Genomic DNA, 26,702 nt, shown 5'->3' with positions numbered 1-26,702 from the left:
AGCAGACGCCGCCCCCCAGTCCGCCTCGGGCGGGTAAGCAGACACCGCCCCCAATCCACCTCCGGCGAAGAAGCAGAAGCAGTCCTGGATTATTAACCCGGACCCTTATGTACCTAAAACCACAAACGTACCGGAGCCATCACTGAAGCCTCTCCCCACAAGGCCTTGGGAACATAGTGCCGAGGAAGTCGACGCGGCCGCGGCTGCTCAGCATAAGAAATGGAAGGTGGATATGAAGGAGAAAAGAGAGCCTGAGCCCAAGCCAGTATTTTCTGACAAGGAAAAGAAGTGGGCTAAGTCATTTTTGAGCACACCGTCCCAAGCCGAGAAGAATATGCCTGATGACTATGCACGTGAACTTCGTAGGCAAGCACTCATGTTGAAGGAGAAGAAAGACTTGGCGGAGAAGCAGGAGAAGAAAGCCTTGAAGGAGGCCGAGAAAGAATTAGAAAGTAAAAAAGCGGGAAACGAGTTGCCCAGCTCGGGGAACAAAGTAAACAATCGATCCCCCGCTCATAGTGAAAGCCGCCGGTCCGGATGCTGAACTAATGGATCCCACAATCATAGCAGCTGTGGCAGCACAGGGAATGACTGTAACGGGTGCCAGAGAACAAGCGGCCCAGATCGGTATGACTCTTCGTGCAGTGTTAGGCCTTGAGGAGGCGCCAATAAGTGAGGTAGCAATTACATATGTACCGAATGGGCCTCTCGTCGAGCCTGCGCAGGAAGAGGATCAACCAGCACAAATGAAAAATCTGCTACGTTGGTACAAGGGTTACATAAAAACTAACGCCGGCAAAGAATATATTTATGTGGAAGTTAGACATGAGCATCACTTTAAACATTACTATGTAACAATTCATATGAGTGAATTGTTCCAGCTATTTAATCTGCGCGAGCTCGACAAATCTATCATCAGGTGCTACGTTCTGTAAGTGATTTATTTCTAGCTCATCTCGTTCATTGCCTGCACTATATATATATATATATATATATATATATATATATATATATATATATAGAGCCCAACTATTCTCGAACCCCCCTTAAGAGTGGTTCTAGAATAGTTATTCTCGAACCCCCCTCAAACCACCTTCTACTCCCGACCCGACCCGACCGAAAAAACTACAGCCCCGAACCGAACCCCACCCCCACGCAACTGAACCGCCCCCACCCCCCTCGTCGTGCCCATTCCCTAGGCGAGACAGCGCCTCGCAAATCCGATCGCGCCTCCAACCTTGTCGGCGCCGGCGAGCGAGCGGCGGCGGTAGCCGGCGCGAGGGAGCCGGTGACGGAGTCCGGCGAAATCCCCTGAGGAAAATACCTCCCTACCCGGCGACCAACCGCCCCACCTCCTCCAATCCCGACGGCTCCCCACCTCTTCCAATCCCGGCGACCAACCGCCCCACCTCCTCCCTCCCTGGCGGCTCCCCGCGTCCTCCTCCAGCCCGCGTCGCCCCTCCTCCTCCCGCCCAGGCGCCGCCCACCTCCTCCCACCCGACGGCGCCCCCTTCTCCCTCCCTGACGGCGCCTCACCTCCACCAATCCCGGCGGCGCCCACCTCCTCCAATCCCGGCGGTGCCCACCTCCTCCCACCCAGGCGGCGTCACCCTCCTCCAGCCCGCTGTCGCCCGCGGTCCCCTCCTCCAGCGCGCATCGCCCGCGGCCCCCTCCTCCAGCGCGCGTCGCCCGCGGCCCCTCCTCCTCCGCGCGTCACCGGCGGCCCCCTCCTCCTCCGCGACTCGCGGGCGGCCTTCTCCTCCCGGCGCGCATCACCGGCGGCCCCTCCTCATGCACGCGTCGCCGGCGCCCGCCAAATCCTTCGGTAAGGCCTCATCTCCAACTCCCGTTGTTGATGCCGAGCACACACGAGGGCGATTTTAGGCCGCGATGGCATGGAGCCTGTCTGAATTCCCCTAGCGCTGCACTGGACTCTCCCCTGGCTACCTCTGAACTCACCAGGAATGCACACTCTGCCCAGGTCGGCTCTGAAGTTCACCTAGCGCTGCACTTAGTAGTCAGGTCTTGTTAGTTTTTCTTACCCTTAGTCCTTTAGCTAATACAAAGTTTGTATGTATTTTTCTGGTTAGAAAAGAAATTAGATCCTTTTTCAATGATATCTGAACTTCAAAAAACAGCTCAGTTAGTTGTCATGGTTGTGATGGCCAGCTCCAGTAGTTCACTCTTAAAAGCTGCAGCTGTTACCTTTTATGAAAATAATGGTTCTCTCCTAGATGTATGTGGAGCTAAATAGAAAAGCATGGTGGTTGCGAAGTTCAGTTATTTCTTTTGAAAAGTTCATTTCGTCCAACGTTGGGGTTGTGTTTTTTGTCTATAAAAAAGTTCAATCCGTTCCTGGAAAATTCACATTTTAATTTCACAAAAGTTCATTTGCTAATAAACAAGGAATTCACTCAGTGAACTACTGAAGTTCACTCCATACTAATCTATGAAAATAAACTGAAAATTCACCTTGTAGATTAAAAAAGGGAAGTTCACTGATTAAAGCTCAACAGTTCATCTATTAAGTGGAAGTTCACCTTAAACCGTGCGGACATCAGTTTAAACGCGTTGGAAGTTCTGCTTTGCTAGTGCCGTCGAGATTGTGATATACTACGAAGTTCGGATAATGAAAAGGTGAAGGTTCAACTTACATTTTCTTGCAGTTCAGTTCTGCGAGCCTACAAACTTTGCACCTGATACTGCAAAGCATCATAGCTTTCGTCTTATGTATGGAACTTTCCACCTGATAATGCTCTGGTAAAAACTTACCTAAAAACAGTGTCATATCTTGTGTTGAAAAGTTCACCTTTTATCGGGTAAAGTTCACTTGATGCTATTAAATGCTGCCTCTAAACTGCTACTGAAGATCCAACTGAACTACGTGCTAGTCCTCCTTTTTATTCCTTTATTATTGCTTCCTTCCAACGTACTAAAATGTTGTGTTAAAATGACATGATGGGTAACATATATTATCAATGCTATGAGAAAATCTGTAATTTTGATATCTGCAATTTGGGATCTTGCGTACATGGATGATGCATACATGGCTAGCTCCAGTACTTCACTCTTAAAAGCTCCAGTAGTTACTTTTTATGAAAATAATGTTTCTGTCCTGGATGTATGTGTTGATGTGTGGTTGCTAAAAAAGAAAAGAATTCGCTTTGTCATGGATCAAGGTTCACGTCTATATTTTCTGGAAAGTTAGCTTCGTCTTGGCGATGCTTTTAGTTAAATACAAAATTATAGTTATAAGAACAGAGGGAGTACTGTAAAAAATAGTTTTGCAATGCATCTGAACTGAGTTCACCTATCTTTCTCTGTGAGTTCACGTTGTCGTTGTTTGACTATGTAAATGATCAGATTCTTGTTACCAGGAGTTTTTCCCTGTTCTAAATCTGCACCAACTGTTTGTTCAGCTGGATTATCTAACTAGCTAGCCCTCGGCTCTGACTGGAAGGATCAAAAATAGGTGAGTTCAGTTTTCCACCGACCACAGTTCCCCAAAATCTCTCTCTTTTAAAGTTCAGTTCTCCAATTCGTGAAAGTTCACTTCTTGAATACGTGAAGTTGACACCTCCCTGATATTTAAGTTCAGACTATTCATAGTAGATGGATTATTCGTGAATTTTATTTCTAATATTGGAGGCTGTGGGATGGATTAGTCCTTTATATTCAATATTTTCTAAGTTCATTGTTATGCACTGGGAGAAGTACACTTGTTGGTGCATTCAAATGAAAAAATAGAGAAATCTGGGAACATATTATAGTCATGTATGCGTTGTTGATGTGTGGCCAATAAGATAAATTAAGAAGTTCACTTTATTACCCTGGCGAGTTCACTTTTATATTTTAGCGAGTTTGTTGAGTTTGGGGCTGGAACTTGAGTATTTTATATGGTCTAACTTCTCCCCTCCTTGACTGCAACGTGATAGTTAACAATCATCTCGGTGTGTTTTGTATTTGTTCCACTGTGGTTCAGTTTGATGTTGGGATTTTGTACACAGTTTCTGTGAACATTTGTCTATCTGAAAGTTCAGTTTCGTATTACAAGTAAGTTCATCTTTTTCGAGTAAACGGGTTTTAGGTAGAAACAATTTGACCTCACTTTCAAAAGGAGTACAATTTACTGTGAAAAGGAAAGTACACTTGTCATAAAAACTTGCTTTTATGCCTAAAATGAATAATTTCCAGAGGAATATCTCTGTTGACACTCCTAATTTACAAAAAGTAGACTGCGCAAGTCCACTTTGTTTGATGTGCAAGTTCATCTCCTTTTTGTTGAGGAATTCATGTTTACCTTCGTCCGTTCAGAGGATATGTCTGTTGTAACCTTTGAAGGCTTGGGGATATGCGTGAGCAAGGATGGCACCACACCAGTATGTCAGATCGATATGTTCTTTTGTAAGCGTAAGTAGTATGCCTCTTTCTTTCTTTCTAAATTTAATCAACCTCATGCGAGACGTTTACTATGTGTCCAGCCATAGTCTTTGCTGAGAAGCATTCAGAATTACAAGACGAAATTGTATGGAATTTTTTTTGTATGCTAGAGTAGCTTAAGAGTTTGACAATATCGTGCTTTGCGATTATATTAGTTTAATTATGGTTATGCATTTTCAGCAAAGCTGACTGTTTTCATTTGGATTACAGATAACAAGCCTGACCTTGGCTATCCAATGGAGTCTAAGTGCCTTGATCTGGATGCACCTGGTGTGTGCACTTTTTTGTCCTTTGCTATGCACAAAAGCTCATGGCCGGGAGAGCTGCAGTATACGGGCGGGCAGTCGAGACCTCAGCTAAAGACAGTGCCGCGATGTGAAGCAGGTGAGTAAAGTCTCCTATGGAACAAATTAAAGGATCACAGTGAGTTGGTCTAAAAGTGAAGTTTACTTCTCTGTGTTTTTTGTCAAAACAAGCAGCCAACAAAATCACAGAATAGGAAGTTAGCATGCTCATTAGAGGCAGTGCACTTAATACATATATACTTAAATTTGCTACCACCACAGATGACCCTTGACATCAACAGCTGAGCATGTTTTATCTTTTTAGCACGTATCTAGGTGTAGTTCAGTTTACTTCTTGGCATTGTTCATATCTTGAGTGCTTGAAGTTCAGTTTGGAGGCTCTTGCCGTATTTAAGTTTGTTTTGTTTGTTAAATACTACCTTATTTAACACAAAATTCACCCCTCCTGCACATAGAACTCATTTACGGGGAAGTTCTATAAGTCCATGATTAAAGATAAATATGGTGTTTAATAAGTTCATTTCTCCTAATCTGTGAAGCTCACTTCTCCTAATCTGTGAAGCTCACTTCTCTTAATTTGCGAAGATCACATCTCTTGCTATTTTCATTTCATATATTCCTGCTAGATAGCATATTTGTGAAGTTTGTGCCTGCGGAATGGATGATTCTTGTATATACAATAGTTTTATCTTATGATGATGAAATATTTTTTTATAATGTAAGAATAGAGGTTGTCTTCAGCGGGAACAACCTGCATATAAATTCACTTTTTATCACAAGTTAACAATGTGTGTGCGGGGAATTCATTTTTTAGATGCAAGTGATAGGCTGCTAGTTTAGATATTCCTGCTAGGTGAATTAGTCTTTCCAAATTTGATTTTATTTGTTAACTGAATTTTGAAGCTCACAAATGAAGAAATGTGAAGTTCAGATATAGAAACAAAGCTGCAGCCGTTGCTCCTGGTACTTGGTCTCGCCAACGACCTCACAACCAGACCCGCGGTAGTTCCCTCTATTCATAACTGAAGTTCATTTATAAATTTATGGGCATGTTTTATGCTTTGTGCTGTTATTGCTGTATGGCTGATGGAGTTCACTCTTTTCTTTTTCTGAAGTTCAGTTTGGTCTTCTCTTTAGGGCAAAGAAGGGAAAGGGAGTTCACGTACCTGTAAAAAACGAGAGGGGAAAATGCCACTGGTACACTTGTTTATTTTAGGCAGTTGGTGCACTTGATCTGGAGTTCACTCGGTGATCTCACTTAAAAGCACTAGCAGTCCGATGTAGTTCACATCGCTCTCTGCCGCGAGCACTTGCAGCTCCATCTTCAGGTTTGCGAACTGTTGATTTCTAGTTTTGGGTGATGTATTGCAAAATTGCAGCGATACAATAATTGTAACAATGCAGCACACAATGTAGTGCACGGTACATTGTACCTCAAATTTATATTTTTGTCAGGACGTTCACTTTGTTGACATAGGAAGTTCTGTATAAAAAACATTGCGGGGTGTAGCTATACAAACAAATATGCAAAAACTATTTTTCATCATCAGAAGTTCAGTTCTTTTAATCTATGGAATTAACTTCTCCTAATTGGTGACGTTCACTTCTCCTAATTGGTGAAGTTCACATCTCCTGACACTTCAATTTAGATAATCCTGGTAGGTGGATTATTCTTTTATTTCTAATCCAAGTTTAGATTCTGTGCCTCCTCTAAACCCGACCAGCACGGAGACCTTGTTTTGCAGAGATGCTGCTAGGGGTAAAGCACTAGGTTCTGTAGTGTAGTTCTACCGTTGTTACGGAGTCCAGTTCAGTTTTACCTTCACTGAAGTTCTGTTTATCCTCATGCGGGGAATTCACTTCTCATACTTCACTTATTCATAAGAGAAGTTGTGTGGCGTGAGGATTTTACTTTATTTTGTATAAAAAAGTTAAAATCAGAAGTTCATAGTATAAAAACTTAGACCAAACTAGTTTTAGTCTTACTTGCTAGTCAATTTTACAAAACAGTAGTTTGTTGTGTATGATAATAGACGTACGAAGTACACTGCATATATGAAGAGTAATTAGAATTTTGATCGCACTGCACTTGATTGTTCTCTGGCAGCTCACTAAGTCGACCCAGGAAGTCCAATCAGCATCGTCCCGAGATTCCACAACTTCAACTAAGGCAGCTGAGCGTCTCACATGCCCAGGTCAGCTTGCTACTCCTGGTGCTGATCAATATGAACTGTGGTTGCTACTTTGGTTTTCTTCTGCACATATACTTCTAGGAGTAAATTGAGTTGCTTCTGCACATAATAGTTGTACAGTGCACATAATAGCTCCGTGTTATCCGGCGAACAATGCCATCTCAGGTTCGTTTACTCATGCATGTGAGTTCATTTTCTCCCCAAGTTCATTTTATTACTGGAGTTCACTTTCTCTATTGAAGTTCAGCTTTATATTTTCATGAAGTCCAGTTTATCTGCGTATAAGTTGAAGGTTTATTGACCACTGGTATTGGTATTAGCTCTGACTGAAAATAATTCAAAATAGAAGTTCGCATGATTATTTAAAGCAGTTCACTAATTCGACTTAGACAGCTCACTCGGCGAAAAAAACATTGCACTTTATTCGATGTGAATGGTAGTGTTGATCTGTTGGCGATTTTATTCTGGCGACTTGGGCTGCGCCTGCAATAATTTCACTCTTTGATTTTGCTACTAAGTGCACTTGACCTTTTATTCAATTTCCCTTCTGGCTCCCAATTTCTTTTTGTTCTATAATGCCTAAGTGAGATCTGGTACAAGCCTGATATTATCTAGTTTGGAATATATGAAATGCCATATCCATTTTCTCTTATAATAGCAAATATTTGGTTTACGAGCATAGATTTTTGTACAGTGGTAATCAACCTGATGTTCTTCTTTTCCTATTGCAGTTTCGTGTGTGATGGTGATAGTTTACGATAAGAAAGGTGTCCATTGTCCTGCGAGCTCACTGCTGCTGCATCAATGTAGCGTAGTACAAGCTCGAACAAGTCCAATCCGCCCTGCCTTCGGCGCTCAGGACTTCACCTTTTACAACACATTTGTGCCTTGTGGGAGCATGCATTGCCCTCGGTGTGCCGGAGCTGTGAAGTTCGGGAGGGCAGATTTTTATAAGTCCACTTTTATAAGAAGTTTGTCGAAACTTTTCTCTAGAAGCTAAATTTTGTGTGCGCTGAAAATTCATTTTGTTCTGAATGGCACGGTGCAAGTTTGAACTCCAATTTCATTTGATTGGAAGTTCCAATCATACAAGTGGGAAGACTACTTTTTTGTCGGTTCACAATTTTGATTTCCCGCAGTACACGATCATACAATAATTTTTGTGGTAGGCTTGTTTATTTTGGATAGCTCATCCGTTTGGACATAGTGCACTTGTTTATTTACTTTCATGTGAAGACCAATATTTGGTTGGAAGTTCAATTTTACTATTATGAGAGTTCACTTTAATTGTTAAAAGTTCAAATGGTCTATTGGAGATTATACACATATTTGGCAGAAGTAATTCAATTCACCCACAAAGCTAAAAAGAAGCTCACTATTTTCAATCCTGGAAGTCCGTATCTCGGAAAAAGTTGATGTTTCATTGTCCTGAAGTTCAGTTGTATAAAAATAATGGAGAAGTTCACCGTTTAGTTTTGTATAAACATAAAATATAAGTTCACCTTATGAACATTACAAGTTCAGTGCATTCAACATTGAAGTGCGCTCTAAAAACTGTGGATTTTGAGAAAAGATAGAGTTTTGTATATTTGAATATTGCCTGTTTTCGCCCAGCTTCAGAAGTTTGTTCAGTGCCTACAATCTCAAAAGTCCCCTTCAAAATACTATGCAAAAACACGATTTAAAAAAACGTAGATTCATATATCATAATTCGCGACCGGAAGTTCACTACCGATTCGTGAAGTTCACGTGTATGTAGGAGGCAGTTCACATAACCTATTTTTCACGAGCGGAAATCCTACTTATTAAATTCATCCATACGAGCTCCGATTGACGAAATCGATCCTCTCCTTGAGTAGTTGACACCAATACGAGCCTAATTTCACTCCAACATGTTAGCCCCCCTCACCTGACTACGAAAGGAGCGTTAATTTCGAACCGTTTGTGTGCCGGCGACCATCACAATTTTTAGTATATGTAAAATTAATTTCAAACCGTAAATAATTTGGAAAAGTGTATAAAACAAAAAACATTCGCATTTTCCACGCGTTTCTGATGGTATATCATAAACGTGAATCCAACTTACGGTTTGGAAACAACACCCAAAAACAGTACGGAATTGGAGAAGTTCGCGAGAACAGATTTGAGTATTTCTAAAACTGCTCTTAAACCGAGAAAATTTTGGGAAAACAATATGAACAAAAAACATGCGCATTTTTCATACCTTTTAGACGGTATATCGCATGCATGAATCCGACAAACTGTTCGGAAATGACAGCCAAAATACTATACGAAAACTTTGAATTCCGCGAAATAGAGTTTAGTATATTTGAAATTACTTTTATTCCGTTATGAATTCGGGAAAATTTTCTGAACGAAAAAGTTGCGAAATTTCCATAGCTTTCCAACGGTATATCATATGCATCATTCCGATAAATACTTAGAATATCAGCCTCAAAACATTGTCCGCCAAAACATGGAATTTTAGTGTTCCGTCAAGAAGTTCACATGCAAATAAGTGGGAAGTTCAGAAAGGGTTCGAGAATAGCTATTCTCGAACCGGTTCGAGAATAGCAGACCTATATATATATATATATATATATATATATATATATATATATATATATACCAGCACTATTCTGCAACCGGTTGCAGAATAATATTCTGAGCACCGACTTGAACTTCTCTGGACACAAGGTTGAACTTCCTAGATAAGAGGGTTGACCTTTCTGTCAGAACTTACCCGAACTTCCCATTTTTCTTGAAAGCAAATGATTATACTACGAGTTTCTCAACCATTTGGTGGAAATGTGCAAATGATATACCGTTGGATAGAAAATGAAAAACCGCAACTTTTTCATGTTCACACTTTTCACAGATTTTGCACGGTTTAAATTTAATTTTGGAAATACGAAAACGCTTCTATATGGCCAGAAAACGAATTTTTAGTTCAGTTTTCGAATCGCTTATCGGAAATGAACAAATGATATACCGTTGGATAGATAATAAAATTGCGCAACTTTTTCATGTTTTACGTTTTTTCAAAATCCTCACAGTTTTTGAACAATTTTGAAAATACCGAAATTCGGACGTACTCAAAAACGAGCGGACAGTAATTTGGATGAATTTTTTCAACCGTTTGTCGGAATGATGCAAATAATATGACGTTGGAAAGCTATGGACTAGGCGCAACTTTCTTATTCCAATTGTTTTCTCCAATTTCTTACAGTTTAAGAGAATATCTCGAATTACTGTCCGCCCGTTTTATTTGACGGGCACCGAATGGTTTTCCCCGCGATTTCCATGCGGTATATTTAAACAATGCAAATGATATACGGTTGGAAAGGTGTTAAAATGGCGCATCTTTTTCGTACCTACCATTTTTGCCAAATCCGAACGGTTTAAAAGTAATTTTAGAAGTTTTGAAATCATGTTTCCGGTATACTTTACGAGATAATGATTTGAATTTGATGGATTAGATCCATTTATTTGTTGTAAAATGTTGTAGCTAATGAAATTAGACATATACTCTACCATATATAGCTTTTGGTGACAATGATTGAAGTGGTTGGTGATCAAATCGACGAGATTTGCACAATAGATTTCCGCCCCGTAAAAACAGAGCGCTGAACTTCCCTTGACATGAACTTGTACTTATCAGGCAATGCGGTTGTACTTCTCGGTGCGGTTTCATGAAAGTGTTCACTAATACAGCTATAATTCCTGTATTTTCTTTGGACACCTTGTAGTTACTGTAATTACCGCTTGTACTTCATGTAGTCTACGCTTGTACTTCTCGAAATCACTGCTTGTACTTCCTCGCGGATGATGTAATCAGTTTGTTTTTTCGACATTTGGATTTTGCTAGTTTTGTTATACTTCCTATACTAAGTGTGTGTACTGCTTTTGTCGAATGGTTGTACTTCTTGTATTCAATTATTTGAGCCTCCTCACGGGGTTGTGGTATTATTTTGTTTTTTCTATATTTAGATTTTGTCAGTTTTCTTGTACTTCCTATATTAAGTGGGTGTACTGCTGTTGTCGAATGGTTGTACTTCTCTCCATCAACTATTTGAATTTCCTCTTGGGTGATGGGATTATTTCGTTTTTTTACATTTGGATTTTGTCGGTTTTCTTGTACTTTCTATAATAGGTGCTTGTACTGCTCGTGTCGAACAGTTGTATTTCTCGTCATCAACTATTTGAACTTCCTTGGGGGTGACCGGATTATTTCATTTTTACAACATTTGGATTTTTGTCGGTTTCATTGTACTTCCTATAATAAGTGCTTGTACTGCTCGTTTTGAATAGTTGTACTTCTCATCATCAAGTATTTGAAAGTTCTCGCGGATGACGGGATTATTTTGTTTTTTCTTCATTTGGATTTTTTCTTTTTTTGTACTTCCTATCATAAGTGTATGTATTGCTTGTGTCGAATGGTTGTACTTCTCATTGTAGATTATTTGAACTTCCTCACAGATGATGGGATCTTTTATGATATTTGAGTTTTGTCGTTTTTGCTGTACTTCCTATATTAAGTGGGTGTACTGCTCATGTCGAATGGTTGTACTTCTTAGCGTCAAGTATTTTAAGATCCTCGCGGATGATGGTTTGGGGTGAGGGGGGCTGGCTCATCGATGGTTAGGACAGGAGGAGCTTGGTCGCAGAATCTTGGTGTGGGGGAGCTGGGTCGCAAAATATCATAGAGTCGGTGTCGGATACCCAAATCAACAACTTCATCTATGAAGATGTATCTAAATGTAAATGTACTTCCACTGATAATTAGCTTCGGGATAAATAAACATCATTAGAAGCAATATGAACAAATGCGCATAGTATATGCATCGTTCAGAAAATGCAGTAACTAGACTGTTATCTCCAATATCAAATGGCAATTGATTAAAGCTAATACCCATGAAATTATTTACACCACCCACGTGCTAATCCTTATTCCCTCCACTCTATCATTTGCTCACGAATAGAATCCATCCAAGAACAAAACTCTAGCAGCAGGAGCAGAATATTCATGTACGTCCTTGAGGGATACGGATGTACGGAGATCCATGCATGGACAGCTCGGCAACTTATGCTACCTACAACCACGTCCAGCTCGAGGAATTATGGGGGAGAGAAATCCTCGTCACCTGGTCTACCTCCAAGCGGAGCTCACAAGGGCCTTCCATCTTCGTTATCTTTGACACCGGCGTCGTCCAAGCAATCAGGGAGCGCTGCTGCCGGAAGAGGTTGTAGCAGGAGAACGCCGTAGGATGCTGCCGGAAGAGACCCTGGCAGCAGAACAACCGGTGAATGCATCTAGATATTTATCTTGACCTGCACTTTTTTCCTCAATACTTCTGTACTGCCGAACACAGTCCATTCTAGTAGAAAACAAATTTGCTACTGCTACAAGCTGCTGCTGCTTCACAGATGAATGACCTGAACTTCACAGCAAAATTCACGAGGCAAAGTCCAGCAAATAAGGTGAATTTCACGCAAAATGAACTGAACTTGGGGACTAAAACTATAGATCAACAAAGTCCATACATGGAGCTGAAATGGTTCAGATGTACGTGCGGCGACAGTTCAAGCAGAGGCGTGAGAAGCTACTCTATGGGAGCCCGGAAATAATATCCCTACATCACTATGCATATCTATCCAAAAAAATTCTACCCTATCATGTGCACACAGCTATATATTGCAGCATCAGCAAATCAATCCAAACAAGCAAATGAAACCTAGGCAATCCGAGCAGCACAAGCTTCGCTTTTGCTCCATGTTATAGCAGCAGGTGGCGGAACTTCATGCGTACTGCTGCAACAGGGCGCTCGCGGTTCAGCAAAGCGTTACGCAGGGCAGCAGCCTCGTGCGTCCTCCTGCTGACTCCGTGCTCCAGCAGCTAGAGGCCATCCTCCGGCTCTCTCACCGGCGTATACCAGTGGCTTGGCTTCCATCGTCAGGCTACTGCGGCGGCATGTCAAGCTCTGTGGCATCACGGTGAAATACAGAACAACAATTCTCTGAAGTATAACACTATATCGCAGTGAAGTTCCAATAAAAAAAAATTATCTTGACTTGCACTTCTTACTACTATATGATTGGACTTATGCACTGGCATCGAATAGCCTGCACATACTAATAGAGAATTAGAGGTACAGAGAGAATATGCATGAGAGAATTAGAAACGCACACGTACATAGATGCTTTACCTAGCATTCGCAAGCTGCAATAGAGAATAAGGAGAGCAGAACTGCTGCTGCACGGACAAGAGAGAATCAACACAAATTCTGACATGTTCATATTACTTCCGTTGACTATGCTGAAAGTTTCTTCACAAAAAAAAAGACTATGCTGAAAGTTTCGTCAATTGCTGAATAGTAGCACCACTGGTAGTATCTGTCATGCTAGAAGAAGACACTGCGTTCTCTCTTTTTTCGCCACTGCACTTCTCACCTGAAGCATCATGTACTGGCGTACTGCCTAAACGCAAGAAACAGAGACACTTCAAAGAAAGAGCAGTGCGACCCATGGTCGAGAGAATAAGGAGAGAGTGGAGGCCCAACGCTCATGTCTCTAACCGGAGTTGAAGGAGCTCCCGACTCATGGTGTGGCAGCAGGAGGACAAGGGGGAGTCGGCCCTGACATGGAGGCGAGGTGAATCGGAGGCGGCGGCGAGGTGAATCCGCGGCGGCGGCGGCGAGGAAATCCAGGGAGGAAGCGCGCGCTCGCGGGGAGCAGTACCAGCGGTGTGGCCAGTTGCCGGGGTCGAGGGAGGAGGCGGCGGCGGTTGCCGGGGCGGGGGTGGTGGATGTGGGGGTTTCCAGGTGTGGGGGAGGCGGCGGCGGCCGTTCCCGGGGACGGGACACACGACGGCGGCGGTTGCTGTGGCCGGGGAAGGCGGCGGCGGCCGTTCCCGGGGACGGGACACACGACAGCGGCGGTTGCTGGGGCTGGGGAAGGCGGCGGCCATGGATGACGGGCGGAGAAGCAAAGTGGTGGTCGAATGAATCGGGCAAATTAGCTGGCTGCGATAATTTGGGGATTGAACGAGTTGACCTTTTTCCGTATCGCTCCTTATATGGACCATGGTGCTCAGAATAATATTCTGAGCACCGGTTTCAGAATAGTGCAACCCTTATATATATAGGATATATATATATATAGTCCTAACTATATTGTTGTGTACGCTATTATGCAGAATGAAGATTAGGGAATGCAGAATAAGGAACATCCATGATGTTGGGTTCATTGATCCACAAATCGTTTAATGGATATGTGTTAGAAAAACACCTCGCCGACGTGGAGCAAGACCTGTGGCTTTTTCTTACAAAGCAGCAACTCAAAAGTGAAATTCTATTTCCTTACCATTTTGGGTCAGTGTTTCTGTCTTGAGCATATTCTCTTTTGTTTACTCCATGCATGGTATGTCTAATCGATGAGTTATGCATGACTGTGCATGTATCGTGTCCGCATGTTCCACTGCATTCTGCTAGTAATTGAATTTCACACCTCGAGAGTTCTCGTCATCGAATCTCTGAATATGGATCCAAAGCTTTGGGTCAACATGAGAAGAATGCTGCAAAAGTAATTATTTTCATTCATTTGCGCTCTATATCGATCGGTCCTTTTCGTTCATTTCCTAATATCAAGTAACTAATAACTCTCTTGTTCATTTAATTTTCTTGCCTCGAAGGGTTTGGAGACGGTTCACGGATGAAACGGTCGATGAATTCAAAAAAGAGCTAGAATTTAGAAGGTCACTGACTGGGGATATTCAGACACCGGGGACCAATCTATGTGGATACTATGTTTGTGAGTTCATCCGGAGATACACCTCTGAGCGGACGCCGTCGGATAACAACGTCAAGAGGAATAACTTCCGAAAGACGCTTAGTCCAGAAGCTCGCTTCCGACCAATTCAAGAGGAACTAGCAAGATTTTTCATGAGGGAAGTTCTCCATCCTAAAGGAGAACACTATTACAAGGACGTAGAACTTATGATGCCGCAAATTATGTATGGAAACTTGTTCAAAATTGTATATGGCCATCCGATATTGAATATATATTGTATATTCCTCTTGAATTCTTCTTGGTTCTAATTTCAAATTTGTTTGAAATTGTACATTCATATGCATGTATATAGTACCGTAGAATATGTGTACTTAAACTTCTTCAAAATTAAAATAAAACACAAAATAAAATATAAAAGAAATAAAACAATACAAATTAAAAAGAAACCAGATTTAGGGGGGCGGGTCTTTAGTCGCGGTTGGCCAGGAGAACCGCAACTAAAGGTCCTCCGCCCCAACGGACTGCTGGCGGCCACGTGGACGGGCCTTTAGTCGCGGTTCGTAAGCAACCGGTACTAAAGGGGGGGCTTTAGTCGCGCTTAATTAGTCCCGGTTGCGCAACCGGGATTAATGCAGTTGCGAACCGGGACTAAAACCCCTTTTTCTACCGGTGTTAACATGGTGTCTCTATTTTAAATAATTAAAAAAAAAACTTCTGATACGTGACATACTTGACATGTTCGTACCAACTAAGATTTTGCGTAACCTTTGTTATCTTTAAATCTCCACCATAATTTATAGATCTAACGACCACAATAATTAGAATAATGTGGATTAACGTGGTGTCTCTATTTTAAATATCCGTATTTTGCTTTTAGTATATAATAGATAGATAATAGATTTTAGCCATTATAGTATGCATATCTATACAAATATTTTTTTCCGATAAACACCGTCTCAAAAGGTAGAAATACAAGAATTCTTAAAAAACTTATGAAGAGCTAGTTACGCCATGGGAGCCGCAATCCTACGATTATGCATCCACCCATGTTGGGTAATAAACTCCTTGATCGTATTCTCCAACATGTAGACACCTCCGTTAAGAGGTCTCGGTCCTCAAAGCGTTGGAGCGAAGACCATAAACGGAGCATAGCCATATTATCGGTAGATGACCTGCATAAGAGAAGAATTTTAATCGTTAAAAACCTTGTTATTTCTACATAGCCAAAGCGACCAAGTAACGGCAATCGCTCCCACTCTGATAACAACCTTGAACCAATGATGCACCCCATTTAACAATTGCCAAAAATATTTGCAACACTGTCTGGGGGATATAAGGTAGAACCCATCTGAATGATTGACCATATAGACCTCGCAAACCGACACTAGAAAAGAAGGTGTTTTATTGTATCTTCTTCGTGACAAAAAGACACATTTCGTACAGTCATGCCAATTATGTTTTACAAGGTTACGTTAGTAAGAATAACACCACGAAGAAGATACGAAGCAAACACCTTAGTTTTCAGAGTTATCTCCATCTTCCAAATAGATCTATTATTTAAAACAGGTTGAATGGGCTCTATCAAAGCTTTATACATGAATCCTACCGAGAATACCCCACCCTTGGTAAGTCCCCAGCGAAATTCACCCTTGTACCAAATGAACTGAAGCTAATCGTTGTAGCAATTCAATTCTAGGAGGCCAATCGATGTCCAGTAAGATCTTGGCTAAACGTCATAGAAGGGGAAGATGTTTCCATCACCTTTTGAAAGATATCTCCTTTATAACGTACTATATTATACAAGCTGGATATTGTTCTCGAAGGGTTGTTGCTCCCAACTTTATTCTCCCAAAACCTTATCTTGGATGCATTCCTAATGAAGAAAGAACCATGTGGGAAAAAGTGTTTCTTACTCGCCATAACACCAGCCCAAAAATGAGAGTCGCCAGGTTTCCAAATAACCTGAGAAACCGCTTTTGAGCCGATATAGTTTCTCCCTAACAAGTTTTGCCATACGACATCCTCAATTAACAACATGGCCAGCCATTTTCCTAGCAGGGCCTTGTTCTTAACTTCAAGATCATGGACACAGTGGCGGAGCCAGGACATAAATCTTGTGTAGTCAGTTTAAAGTTGTGTAGTCAGATACATGTATTTATATGATTAATTGATTATTGTTTGCATGACTTCTTACATATGTACTTAAAAGCAGTGTAGTCAATTGACTACACTGGTATAGTGTGGCTCCGCCACTGCATGGACACCAAGTACACCTTGATCTTTGGGGCGGCAAACGACACTCCATTAAGTCAACCGGTATTTTTCTTCTCACTATCCCCCTGCCAAAAGGATCTGAACCGGAAATAATCCAATCTATGCAGTTCACCCATATGAGGAAATTATATATGAGGGGACACGCTATTTGACTCACATGGAGTAGAATAAGTATTCTGCACCTACCATGTATCTTTATAACCGCAGATAATTTTGATGGCACGTAAATTTTGTCTTGCTCAAAAGTTTTGTTTACCTGCCATATAAAAATAGGATGTATAATACATAGTTTTCGTGATTTTTACGTCATTTGGACTCATATATTGCTTTTCTTATGTCAATTTTTATAAGTCAATCTGAACATAACTATTTTTACTCCAAACTTAAATTTTGAATGAGATAACAAAAAACATACCCCGGGTGCAAATTAAGTTTTATACACCCTAAGTGATGAATATCATTTCTATATGAGTGTGACTAATTCTCAGTTCACGGAGATTTAACGTAGTTCTCAGTCGTGATGTTATCGAATTTCAGTTACAACCTATGTTACAACTCATGATTAGCACAAATCAACAAAACCAACAGTCAGAGACATTTTTCCTAGTTGCAACTTCGCTTGTAACTAAAAAAAATCTTATTTGCAACCCAACTTGTAACTCATAAGTGCATGAATCACGATGCAAATCTAATTGTATTGGAATCAATTAAGAACTAATTTAATTCTCTACTAGCTGAGAATTAGCAAAACTATACATATATGACAATTGTACATATTTGAGATGTCAGATCTTTTCCATACAGTAATAATGTAAACACGTCTAAACTATGTGTTTTTGGTCTCCAGATTTGCTCAAAATTGAGTCTGTGGCCTCCTTCATGTAATTGCATGCTTATTTGGCTCCCTTCAAGTACTAATCATGGCTCCATCCCTGGACATGGTTTATGACAGAGAGGTGACACACTTAGCCATATAATGCAAGCAAGGTACATTTATCTAAAATATCAAAAAAAAAAAAAGGTACATTTATCTAAGATACTAATGGAGATCGTTGTAACCCGTGAATATGTCTGAGGTATTATATTAAATACCTACCGTAGTTTTGTGTTATGTATGCGCATCACAACTGTTAACTTTACTTTATGCAATATTGCCTAGCATCTACGATAGCATAATACATATTAATTATGGCAATCTAATTTGGGGTGGTGGGGGTCATACATGATTCATACGAAGTTCTCTACTTCACTATTCTTTAATTTTCCATATGTAAGTAATCTTTGTGATAGACTAATAACATATGCAGAACACAAATCTATGTTAGTCCTTACTATGAAAAGACTTAGTTTATTACTTTGGGTAATTGTGTAGAATGAAAATGAGTTGTAAACTAGGGTTTGTCTTGACAAATGTATGCGAGGGCACACCTTGACATGAAGAATGACAAAACAAGAATAAAGGAGAGCTCTGCGTCACGTAATTAGCTGATGCATAAAATGACAAAACAAAAATAATCCATTAGTTGTAAACTTGGATTTGTCACGTAATTAGCTTATGCATAAAATGACAAAGCAACAATACATATAGAATACCATGTACGCGTTATCAAGACTTGGTATCTTTTATCAAGTCTTAGGCAGGATCATTAGTGTATAGGAAGAAGAGCAACTTGCGTATACTCCAAAAGAATCCATTAGTTGTAGACTTGGTATCTTTTATCAAGTCTTAGTCCGCGCGTCGGAATCTTGCCTGCACAACAATTAGAGTCAAATAATTTAGCCACATGTTACTACGTTTTCGAGGGATACAAGTTCTGATGCACTGTACGTATGAAGTTGCTGCAGGTCATTTCAATATACAAAATGATAATTGGACAAGAACATCGATTGTCGGGCGTGCTTATTTAAATGTCGTTGCAATAATTAGTTGATGAGGCATAGATCAAAAAAAATCCCTATAAAATAACATGTGTTATCGAGACTTGGTATGTTATTTCAAGTCTTATAAAAAATCATTAGTGTGTACAAAATGAGCAACTTGTACGCTACAACTCATCGATCGATGCACCTACACGCACTACCGCACTAGTGATCTACACAGAGCTAGGCCTTTGTTTTGCCAAATTTTGAAACTTAAACTTCTGAGTCTCCAAAAATCTGCTGGAAAATATATGGCTAGATATTTATTTCATTTTAAAAATATGGTGTACTCCCTTCGTCTTAAAAAAAGTTACTTAGCTTTTTTAAGATACGGATGTATGCATAGATAAAATATACCAATATACCTTCGTATCTAGACAAAGATGACCAACTTTTTTAGAGACCAAGAGAGTAGTTTGGAACATACAAAATGACAAATTTCTGAATAAAATATTATTTTACTCCTATATATGTTAGAAATTTGTTTTTGCCTATACCCAAAAAAAATGAGTTTTCTAACGAAATTTTACAGGGTTATTATACAGACCATATATACATATTTCCAAAAGAAAACTTGGAACTTTTGGAACTCAAAATTTAAATTTTCATACTTTCAAAAGGAGGGCACCAGTGAGCCCAAATGCTGCTGCAAATCCGTGTCCAACTTGTACGGTATTGTCTACAAAAGAAACCACTAGAGTTTCCGGTTATCTTCTTCAGTCTGTAGGTCGGCATCTTGTTTACAAAATAAAGCACACGACAAGACAGCATATATGCACAATGACAGATTACAATCTAGAACGGTACCCCCAATTTAGTAAGCTAAGAGTAATCCAGCAGGCCCCCTAAATTTCTCTCCCTATATCTTCATGTAGGGGATACCGCTAAAAAGATGCTCCCCCTACATTTTATCTATCTCCAACAGCTCCCCTATATCATCTTCCCTATATTACGTTCACGTATATTCTAATAATAATTTGTAACTAACTTTGCAAATGGTTAGTTTTGTAACCGCTAGAATTCGAATGACTATATTTCTTAACTGTGATAAAATAAAGAGTAGTACTACCAAGCAATGATCTGAAATAGTTCGTACAACACATAAAGACCACCAGAAATAGTTCATACAACACATTAATCTTAACAGGATACTACTCTGCCCAACTATTCAGCGCAACTTCTGAAGCTCAAATAGATGAGTTCCGAGCAATGATCTGTCTCCACAAAAGCTTGTAGTACTGTTGTTGTTGCTCATCAATACCAGTAATGTTCATGCTCATTATTTCAGGGTCTTGTGCAACAGTCTTCAGTCTAACCTTTTCTTGTTCTAGTGCCAAGTGTTGCTCTTTTATTGCTCGGTTTTTCCTTTCTTTTTCCAACCTTTGTTCTTCAATCTCCTTTTCTCTTGCAATGGATATATTAAACCGTTCTTGTCTCTTTGCCTCCCTTGTGAGCGCCTCCTCCCTCCTTGATGAAAAAAACTGCACAATATTTCCATGACAGCATTATCACCTGTAGAGCTAGACACTTTAGCTCGTAGTGCTTTGGCTGCCTTCTTACCAATTGGTCTTGTCACAGAAACATCTTTGTTGGGAGATGTAGCTTCATCCTCAAACCTGCTTGCGTTAGCACTAGGAATAGATGAACCAGGAGTAGAATTAGAGGTCTTTTTCTATTTTTTGTTAGCCTCTCTATTTTTCCACTTCTCCTGATCTTCTAGTTTCTCATAGCAATGCATTAAACCGAAAGCTTTGTTTCCCTCATCTTCACGGTACTTAATTAGTGCGTTTTTCATCTACACAATAAATTAACACAACATATGATCTCAAAATACAATGAACCTAGCAATTGAAGTCAAAAGAATAAAAGAATTTGTACCTTGTCAACTAGTGTCGTCCCGCTTTTGTTTCTTTTCTCAATCTACGCCAAAACCCCACAAAACTTGCTGACCTGTTCATTAATATGAGACCAACGGTGTTGGATCGATAGAGTTTTGATTACGATCTGACTCTTCCTATATGTGCAAGGAAGTAATCATATAACCTTTTCCAATAGGGGGTACCCATTGTTCAGTCCCTATAGTCGGATCTTGAGTAGTCTCGAGGTATGCATCACACAACGTCAAGTCCTCATATCGTTCCCAGCCCGAGCCATCCCTCACCTCCCTCTCTTCTTCCTCTCGTTCCCAGACGCGAGGTGCCCATCCCCTCCTCCACCACCGGCCCAGCACCGCCCCGCCCTGCTCCTCCACCACCATGTTAGAGTTGTATTTAGGCTCTAGCTGTACGTATTGTATGAGTCGTATTGTAACTTGATCATGCATATATAAAGTGAGACCGTGAGGGCTTAGACCCCACGAAACCCCAATCATATTCTCAAACTTGGTATCAGAGCCGCTGCTAGCTAACCCTAGCCCGCCGCCGCTAGATCGCTCTTCCGCCGCCGCTAGCTCGCCCTAGCCGCCGTGATGCCTGGTTCCCTCCAGCTCTCTGGGACCTCGGGCGCCATGGTTTCGTCTTCCTCTTCCTCCATCTCGACAAGCCTGATCAGCACCACGATACCGGTCCGACTCGCCGGCAACAACTTCAGCCTGTGGAGAGGCCTTGCGCTGCCCAATCTGGTAGGCGCGAACCTCCACCAGCACCTCGACCAGTCCATGGTCGTCCCTGCGAAAACCATGCAGCAGGGTACCGGCGACAAGGCCATCGCCGTCACCAACCCGGAGTACCATCAATGGTGGACTCAAGATCAGCGGGCTATGGGACTCCTCCTCGGATCCATGGGGGAGGACATCGCCGCGTAGCTCATCAGCTGCAAGACGGCTGTAGAGGTGTGGTCATCCGTCCACCCCATGTTCGGCACGCAGAGTCGGGCGAATATTCGCCACCTGCGTCGTCAACTTCAGTCTCTCCGTAAGGAGGACATGACCGCCACCGCCTACATGCACAAGATGAAGGTGCTGAGCGATGCTATGGCCACCGCCGGGACAGTCGTTCCGGACGAGGATCTCATCGACTACATCGTCACTGGGCTCGGGTCCTCCTACAGCGCCGTCGCGGCCACCCTCAACTTCCGCACGGCGCCCATCTCCTATGTCGCCTTCTACGCCAGCGTTCTCCACTTCGAGGCAATGTAGGCACAACGAGCTCAGGCCGAGGGCTGGTCTTCCTTGGCCAACGTTGCAGCTCGCCCTGGTCTAGGCAATGGCGCGCGTCCTCGTGCCCCCGATCAGTACCAAGGAGGGGCGGTAACTAACAAGGAGGAGGCAACCGTGGGGGCTACGGTAACGGTGGTGGTCAAGGACATGGCAATGGAGGCTACGGTAACGGCGGGGGTTATGGAAACCCTCGCAACAACGGCGGTGGTGGCCGTGGCCATGGTAATGGCAACCGCAACAACGTCGGAGGCGATGGCGGGAACGGGCGCAACGGGCGCCACAACCGCCCCCAGTGTCAACTCTACGGTATCTGGGGTCATGATGCATACGATTGCCGCAATCGCTTCAACCATGACTTCCAGCGCTCCGGCAACTCTGCCTCGACCAGCTCCAACGAGAACAACCTGTGGATCATGGACACGGGAGCCTCGGATCACTTCACAAGTGAGCTAGAATGCCTTCAGCTCGCCGAACGCTACACTGGCAAGGATCAGGTGCAAGTAGCAAATGGAACAAGTTTGCCCATTGCCCATATTGGTCACTCTATATTACCCGGTTCATCTCTTCGTTTGCTAGATGTTCTCCATGTTCCAAATATTCGCAAGCACCTTCTTTCCGTCTGTCGCCTTGTTTCTGATAACTATGTCTTTGTTGAATTTCACCGGGATTTTTTTTGTGTCAAGGACAAGGCCACGAGGAGGGTCATTCTTCTCGGTAGAAGTCAAGATGGACTCTATCCCGTACCATTCTACAGAGTGTCTTCCTCCTCGTGTCGCGCATGTTCAAGTAGCAAGGTCTCCCCCGCGCAATGGCATCAACGTTTTGGTCATCCATCGAATAATGTAGTTCAATCTATTGTTAGAACAAATAATCTTTCGTGTTCTCAGTCAGATAATATATCTTTGGTTTGTGATGCGTGTCAACGCGCCAAAAGTCATCAATTACCATATACTGTGTCATCTCGTGTTTCTGTTGCTCCCCTTGAATTGGTTCATACTGATGTTTGGGATCCAGCACGTACCTCCTCCGGTGGGTACAAGTACTATGTTAGTTTTGTGGATGACTATTCTCGTTCCTGCTGGATCTATCTTCTATAACATAAGTCTGACGTTGAGCAGGTCTTTTATGCTTTCCAGGCTCATGTCGAGTGCCTCCTGAACGCTAAGATTAAAGCAGTTCAGTCTGATGAAGGTGGCGAGTATCAGCGCTTGTCTCGCTATTTTCAGCGCACGGGTGTGTCTCACCGTGTGTCATGTCCCCACACTTCCCAGCAGAACGGGATTGCCGAGCGCAAGCACTGGCATCTGGTAGAAACGGGGCTTGCCATTCTTGCCCATTCCTCTCTCCCACTTCATTTTTGGGATTAGGCGTTCCTTACGGCGTGCTATTTGATCAATCGCATGCCGTCACCGGTCATCAACAAAGAAACACCCCTTTTTCGCCTTCTTGGAGTTCAGCCCAACTACTCTTTCCTTCGCATCTTCGGATGCGCTTTTTGGCCTAGCTTTCGCAAGTACAATACACATAAACTTGAGTTTCGCTCCAAAGCTTCCGTCTTCCTTGGCTATAGTCCAATGCATAAGGGGTACAAATGTCTAGATCGGTCCACGGGACATATATATATATATATATATATATCTCGTGATGTCGTATTCGATGAAACAGTGTTTCCCTTCTCTACTCCTGGCGTAACGGTTCAAGTTTCTGATTTTGCAGAATCCCTATCCTTTCCTGCAGATGAACCGGTTACGAGTGAGCATATGCGCAAATATGACCTGACCTATTTGTCTACTGATCCTCTTCCTAGTGTTGTGTTGTCCTCACAGGAAAGTGCGGGAGAAGGATCCGTCCTCGCGCCGCCTGTTCGCGCGCCTGACGTCGAGCCAGCCCGCCCGATTGACGTGCATGGCGCATGGACGCCTATTCATGGGCCGTCGCCTAGCTCGTGAGCGGAGGCCCATGAGCCATCAATCGATGTGTCTCCGGGGCTGCCCGTGTCGCTAGACGTTGGTTCTGTACAAGTTGCGACACCACCGGCCGCCCCTACCTCACCTGCACCTGCTGCGCCCGAGCATCGGATGGTCACGCGCAACCAAGACCACACTCGGAAGGAAAAGGTGTATACCGATGGCACGGTCCGAGATGATCCACGTCGCCGTGCTTTCTTCGCCGCATCGCACTCGCATCGGGATGCTCTGCAAGAACCAGCGTGGCATGCCGCCATGAGCGATGAGTTTGCTACACACTGTCAGAATCAGACCTGGGTTTTGGTACCTCTTCCACTTGGCGTTAATGTCGTTGGCAGCAAATGGATATTCAAGACTAAACATCGTCCCGATGGCACCGTTGATAAACACAAAGCTCGGCTAGTAGCCCGAGGCTTCACTCAGCAGCAAGGCATTGACTATGGTGATACCTTTAGTCCGGTTGTGAAGCCTGCTATTGTCCGTCTGGTTCTCTCGCTTGCTGTTTCGCGTGGCTGGACTGTCCAACAAGTTGATGTCAGCAATGCGTTCCTTCATGGCTTTCTGAATGAAGATGTGTAGATGCAACAGCCGCCAGTTTTGAGGATGCTCGGTGATATAGGCATCCCCAATGGGCCTGCCGAATAAGGTACCCGGGGTTTACTAAAGGCCCACGCCCGAAGATCACAAAGCCCAGAAGCCCAATAAGACGTCGATTTGGAAGATAGAGTTGTATTATGAATAAAGACTTGTAACTATACGGGACGAACTCAGAGAGTCTCCCGTTATTTGTAACTTGTACATCACGAAACTCTCGGCTCCATCTCCTATATAAGGGGGAGTCGATGGAGAAAGAAAGGATCGATTTCATTGTCAACACAACCCTAGTTTTCTAGCAGTCGAGTACTTTTCCGGCTGAACCCTTCGAGATCTACTTGCTCTCTACTTTCCATGAAACCCTAGTCTACAACTTGTAGGAATTGACAAGTCGATACCTTGTCAATTGGCGCCGTCTGTGGGAATTAGAGGAGACAAGGAGCTGATCTCGATGGCACGTTCAACATCGTCGACATCATCGGTGGCAAGCAATGCGATGGACGGAGGTAAACAGAACAAAACTGGTCATGTTGATTTTGTTCCTCACCCTCCCGCCCGTTTGGATGCATATGCCTATCTGGAAGAGCCAATGGAGATGAAGTTCGGGAGCTTCTACTTTTACGTCGGGAGAGAAGGATCACATCATTTAGCGGCACCGACCCGTTCGGGACCGTTAGCGGTTGGTTCCGATTTCTCGGGATCATCATCGTCAACAAAGTCGAGCGGCGGCGAAATTTCATCAACAAGCAGCATCAAGCCCGCCACCGGTGGAGATCTCGCCAGTCTGTTCGGCGGGATTCTTTCGGGTCATTCATGGACTCCGATCTGGACAGCGACTCGGAAAGCGTCGACAACTTCAGCTTCATCGACAAATCTACCCTTATTCGGGAGGTCTTCGCCGATCATTATGACGGTGTCACCGACCCCGAAGATGAATATACAAAGCCAACATACCATCAAGTTTGCGTGATTGGTGAGTCAAGTCGTCCAGAGGACGAAACATCAGAGGCTTTCGATGATTTGGGAAATCCATACATCGATCTCGCTGATCTTACGCGAGGTTTAGGCAGCAAGTATGTCGGGACAACACCGCGCCAAAGGTTGGAACTTTCACAAGCAGCCTGGGACAGAGCATCAAGAGCCTTGAATGGTATAGATCTAATGACCACCACGGCTACCAATATAGACTTGCGCGTGCTAGCCGAGAGTTGGAAAAACAAAGGGTGATACTTGAGCAGAGGAAAGCTGCAGCTTCCGCGTCAAGTAGGCGAAGAGCTGAGCAAAGTCGACAATCAGGAACCTCGGATAACCATAGAGCAGCTCGTGATAGAGGAAGATCTCGGCTGCAGCATATACCTAAGGGCGAGAGGGAGCATCTGGTCCAAAACCTCGACATGTCTTTTATGTCGATAGACACAAGAGGACACTACTAGGAAAAGGCCTAGCCGTAAGATGGGTGTTAGTGGCGCACCAGGAGGGCAGTGCGCCACTACTACTTAGCAGTGGCGCACCGGAAAGTGGTGGGCCACTATAAAAAATGTAGTAGTGGCGCACCTCTTCTGTGGTGCGCCACCACTAAGTTTGACCATGGGTTTGACCCAGCCTTATACATAGCAATGGCGCACCATGTAGAGGTGTGCCACACCTATTTTATGTAGCAGTGGCGCACCTCTACATGGTGCGCCATTGCTATGAAAAGGGGATGACGGACATGTTTGGGCATCACTTAGTAGTGGCGCACCATGCTTGGTGCGCCACTGCTAAGTGGTGCCCAAACATTTCCACCCCCCCCCCCTCCCCCCCGTGGATGGCCTTTTCGGGTTTGGAAAAAATAAAAGAAATAGATAGAAATTTCAAAAAATAAAATCCTTCGAGATGCCCATGTAATATGTGATCTAGTTTTAGTGAAACTTTGAAAATTTGAATTTTGATGTATTATGCAAAATGGCGTCATGTTTCGGTAAAACGGGATTTCTGGTTGCATACGACCTCCGATGAAAAACTTTTTTTATATCAAAATTGATCTACTCGAAATTTCCTATTCGAATTCAACTGCCTATGTGTA

The 26,702-nt window shown here is 42.9% G+C and overlaps 1 long non-coding RNA gene across 1 annotated transcript; it reads left to right on the top strand.

Annotated features, from left to right (window-relative positions):
• The first annotated feature begins 5,807 nt into the window (after window positions 1-5,807).
• LOC139834131 (uncharacterized) lies at window positions 5,808-8,085 on the top strand. The gene is made up of 3 exons (XR_011749509.1): window positions 5,808-6,073; window positions 6,853-6,940; window positions 7,669-8,085. It is a non-coding gene; the product is annotated as an uncharacterized lncRNA (long non-coding RNA).
• Window positions 8,086-26,702: the final 18,617 nt, after the last annotated feature.

This window comes from Lolium perenne, chromosome 7 (assembly GCF_019359855.2).
Source record: "Lolium perenne isolate Kyuss_39 chromosome 7, Kyuss_2.0, whole genome shotgun sequence".
Taxonomy (NCBI): Eukaryota; Viridiplantae; Streptophyta; class Magnoliopsida; order Poales; family Poaceae; genus Lolium; species Lolium perenne.
This window is presented reverse-complemented; position numbering and strand designations above follow the sequence as displayed.